The sequence below is a fragment of the Ceratotherium simum genome, chromosome 35, assembly GCF_057802395.1.
Source record: "Ceratotherium simum simum isolate JZ-2026a chromosome 35, ASM5780239v1, whole genome shotgun sequence".
NCBI lineage: Eukaryota > Metazoa > Chordata > Mammalia > Perissodactyla > Rhinocerotidae > Ceratotherium > Ceratotherium simum.
The window spans coordinates 31,681,588-31,686,260 of record NC_141934.1 but is presented as its reverse complement, the minus strand read 5'-3'; the positions used below and the strand labels follow the sequence as shown (position 1 = coordinate 31,686,260).

Genomic DNA, 4,673 nt, shown 5'->3' with positions numbered 1-4,673 from the left:
GAGGCCTATGCTTCCTGCTCCTTGAAATCAGGCTGCCTGTGACCTGCTTTGGCAAAGAAACTTGAGCCTATAAAGGTGAGTTGACGGCGTTTCCTCTTTCTAGTTTTGGTGGAAGCGTGTGTCAGCCTGGGTTCCCTGCCCCCAAGGGATTACAAAGAGCAAAATCCCCACTGACCTGCAATGGACACAGCGTGAGTGAGAGGCGCGCCCTTGATGTGTTCAACCACTGGTGTGGGGTTGCTTGTTACACAGCGTGGCCTGTTCCAGCCTGACCGACACACTCCCCCAGACAGCATAGGGGTCTGTCCCTCCACTCCTAGCTCCAGGGGTGGGCACAGGGCTGAGGCTCTGTGGGCTCACCGCTAGGTCCCTCGGACGATGAAAGAAGGACTGAAAGAAGGACGATGGGCGCCGTGTGATGTGTTAGGTGAGGCTGGGGGGAAGCACAGCCCCGCCCGGGCCTGCAGGGCTTGGGGACCAGGGACCCGGCCCTAGCTGGGGCCGGGCTGCGTCCCCTCCTGGGCACGTCCTGGCCCCAGGCTGATGAGCGAAGAGAATTGAGTCCTCCACCCCCCACTCCACAGCCCAGCCACTGCCCAAGACTGACCACTGGAGCCCTTGTCAGGAGCCCCTAGAGATGGCAAGTGACCACACAGGGGGAAATTGCCTGGAGCCTGGAGATGGCTCGTCCTTCCAGATGCTCTGATGAAATTACGCCCACAGTGTGCCTTGTTTATAACATCAATAATAATGATGCCGCCTCCTGTTTACCTCCCAGGGAAGGAGCCTGCTCCCGGGATGGTTCATTGGTCTGTTAACACACAATTTCCATGCATCTCTAAAGATTACCATTTTAACAGCTTTGGGTATAGATGCCAGGAGGCAGTTACATTTAACAGTGCATAAATCTAATTCCGCCTGCACTCAATTTTCTCAGGCTGCAGAATCAATCTGAGTCTGTCAGGATTTTATTCCAAAGTCCATTAACTGCCAGCTCTTTCCCTCCATTTCCCTGTCTCGCTGTCAACAGTTCCCCCTTTTCAGGAACTCAATCCTGCAGAAAAAGATGCCGCTGATACAAAGTAACAGCCTTTATCTCTTTACAACAAAATCTAATTAGGCGTGAAAGAGGCAATTAGTCTTGGACGCCGCCTGCCTGAGACCATCGTCACCTCTCCAGGGCGGCTGTTGATAAGGTGCTTTGATCATCCCTACCAGCGGCGGCCCCAGCTGGGGACAGTCTTTCCAGTCCTTTCTGGGGGGTCAGAAGTGTCTGAGGCCTGTGAGTTGCCTCAGATCGTCCCATGTGGATTTTTCTCCTTGGAAGAAGGAAGCTTCTGCTGTAGTGATAAGAACTTAGAGGCACAGCCATGTTCTGAGCGTTATGCACACATCGCTCATTTCATGCACACATGTGCCTGCCATGTGGGCCTGTTATTATCCCCATTTTACAGATGGGAAACAGGTACAGAGTGGGTAAGTTACTCACCCAGGGTCACACGGCTCACCAGTGGTGGAGCCATGCAGTGCTCAACCAGAGGCAATTTGGACTCTTGTTAGCAACTCTTTGTCAAAGCCCCTACCCCGTCCTGGGGGCACAATGCTGTCCTGTCTGGTCCCAAGTGCAGTGGACTTCCGTTGCATTTCCCTGGCCGCATCTGTCCAGTCGTCTGCTAACAGCCCCAGTGTCTCCATCTAGGACCACCTCTGCCCTCTGGACCTACATGTCCTCGGGGGCCACACGCCCTCTGCCCAGCTCTGCTGACTGGCTCCTGCCCCAGACCTGGAGGCACCGCTCCTATCTCTGAGGCTGTGATTGCCGCTGGACGAAAGCCCACAGTCTGGCACCAATTATAGTCAGGCCCTGGGGCTCTGCGTGGGGCTGACGGGAGAGGCCACCTGGGCAGCAGACAGGTGGGATATGGGTGGCGGGAGCTGCTGGGGGTCAGCTGGGGGAGATCCTGGCTGAGAATGGAGCCAACCCTGGGACAAACAGGGCTGAGGAGAAGAGAGAAGGGGGGAGGGAGAGGGGAAGGAGGGGGAACAGGAGAGGGAGAGGAAGCAGAGAGACAGACGAGAGAGAGAGAGAGAGAGAGAGAGAGAGAGAGAGAGAGAGAGAGAGGATTATGCCCTGATGATATTACTGGAGCCCCTTCCTTTCCTCCCTTCCACTGGCCAAATGAGGCTTGGTCAGCCTGGGGTCACCACTGCTCATCTTGGCCCAGGAGAACCCTGGGGAAAAGGGAATTTTGTGAGCTTTGGAGCAATTTAATTGCTTTATCATGTGGCAATCACTTAGCTCACTGTGGCTGGGCTTCCTCAGCTGTGAAATAGGGCTGACGATAGTGGTGGTGGTGATGATGGGGATGATGATGGTGGTGGTGGTGATGGTGATGATGGTGGTGATGATGAAGATGGTGATGGTGATGATGATGATAATGATGGTGATGGTGGTGGTGATGATGGTGATGGTGATGATGGTGGTGATGATGATGGTCATGGTGAAGGTGATGATGGTGGTGATGACGGTGAAGGTGATGGTGATGGTGGTGATGGTGATGATGAAGATGGTGAGATAATATCTAATGGCAGTCCTTGGATCAGTCAGGGAGCTGGCAGGAAACACGGTACCCTCAGATGGGGTAACAAATGTGTGGGATGGATTACAGGGCACCGACAGGGATGGGCAGCATCTCAGGGCTCACTATAGTGGTGAGCTGTTATCACCCCTATGCTTGAAGGGGTAAGGGGGAATCATTTACCAGAATCTGGATACAGCTTCAGGAGAGGGCCCCTCACAGGAGCAGTCACCTTCATGGGGGAATGTGGACATGCTCTCACCTGGCAAAGAATAAGCCATGGAATCAACAGCACAACCCCACTCTTCTCTTGCCTTTCAGTCTCCCGTCATGCCTCCCTTTGGCCAAATCCAACCAACCCAGAAGGCAAGGGATCCCTTTGCTGTGTAACACAGAGGTCAGCTTCTTGGGGTGCAGAGCAGAGTGGAGAGGGGAGGAGCAGAGACGGAGCGGGTGTGTGGAGAAGCAGCCTTTACACAGCCCCTGTGGAAAAGACTTGTCCACTGAGTACACATTTTCCTCTTTTTCCTTATGAACAGATCCCAGATTCTTTTCAGGTCTGCAATGTACCTGGCTGAAAGACCACATTTCCCAGCTTTCCTCAGAGATGGCGGTGGCCCACGTAGAAGTCCTTGAGCCATTGAGTGTGACTTCCAAAGGCGTTCTTTAAAGGTAGCTGACTCAACTAGGAGAGATGTCCTCTTGTCCTTCCCTCTTCCTCTTTCTTCCTGCCTGGAATACAGACATGATGGCTAGAGCTCTGGCAGCCATCTTGGATCACAGGCAAACTTGAGGATGGAAGCCACATGCTAAGGTTGAGGGAACAGAAAGAGCAGGAACCCGGGACACAAGACGTCTCCAGCTGCTGTGCGGACCTCAGATGGCCTACCTCCAGACCTCTTTCACTTAGGAGAAAGATAAAGCCTCACTTGTTTAAGCCACTTGTTTGGATTTTCTGTGATAAACATCTCGAGTTAATCCTGATACACGCTTCCTCTTTTTTCTGTCCCTTAGAACGAATCTCTGGCTTTTTTAATCCACTGTGGGTGAGGTTGTGGAGAGGAGGTTCCAATCATCTATTAACACATATCCAGCCACTCCAGAACTGAGTGGCTCAAAAGAATGACCACGTTTATTGTGTTCATGATTCTGCCCCTTGGCCAGGGCTCTGCCCCATGTGGCCTCAGCTGGATGGGACTCAGTGGCTGGGGCTGCGGCCATCCAAGGGCTCCCTTGTATGTCTGGTTGTTAATGCTGGCTGTCAGCTGGGACCTCAGGGAGGCTAGGCCGGAGCAGCTGCTGTTGGCCTCTCCACATGGTCTCTCCTCTTCCTGGAGGCGTGGTGACCAGGCTCCATGGGTGAGCATTTCAAGAGAACAAGGCAGAAGTTGCATCGTCTTCCTGGGTTCAGCTATGGAGTGCTGCTTCCCCATGTTCACGGGAGGAGCCCAGACCTCACCTCGTGGTAGGAGAGGGTTTATGTCAAGGCTTGTGAGGTGGGTATGTTGTTGCCGCCATCTTTGGAAAATACAGTCTGCATCGGGGTGATCTGTGGACGTGCACCCTCTCTCCAGCTGGGTTGACTGTGGGTGAATCCCACACTGGACCCTCGTGAGCCTGGTCATCATGGAGAGCATCGTCCATGTCCCCCGACTCAGTCACTCTCCAAAGTCCCACAGAATCCCCTCCCCTTTCAGATGCCCACTGCAGGTCCCAGGTTGTCACCTGTGCTTCTGATGACCGGTCATAGATCGGAGGTTCCCAGGACCCCCTCCTCAGCTTTGATTAATTTGCTAGAGTGGCTCACAGAACTCAGGACACCTATTTAGTTACTAGATCACCGGTTTATTATAGAAGGATATTACTCAGGAACAGCCAGATGGAAGAGATGCACAGCGGGAGGTCTGGGGAAGGGGCGGGAGCTTCTGTGTCTCTGAGGGCGCTGCTCTCCCTGAATCTCCACGTGTTCCCCAACCCAGAAGCTCTCCAGACCCCAGCCTTTTGGGTTTTTCTGGAGGCTCCATTACATAGGCGTGATTGATCCCATCGTTGGCCATCGGTGGTTGATTTAACCTCCAGCCCCTCTCCCCTCCC

At 53.7% G+C, this 4,673-nt stretch overlaps 1 long non-coding RNA gene across 1 annotated transcript; it reads left to right on the top strand.

Annotated features, from left to right (window-relative positions):
• Positions 1 to 988: 988 nt before the first annotated feature.
• On the top strand, positions 989 to 3,563 carry LOC147912497 (uncharacterized). Its single transcript, XR_015549871.1, has 3 exons — positions 989 to 1,196; positions 2,901 to 2,976; positions 3,119 to 3,563. It is a non-coding gene; the product is annotated as an uncharacterized LOC147912497 (long non-coding RNA).
• The last annotated feature ends 1,110 nt before the right edge of the window (positions 3,564 to 4,673 follow it).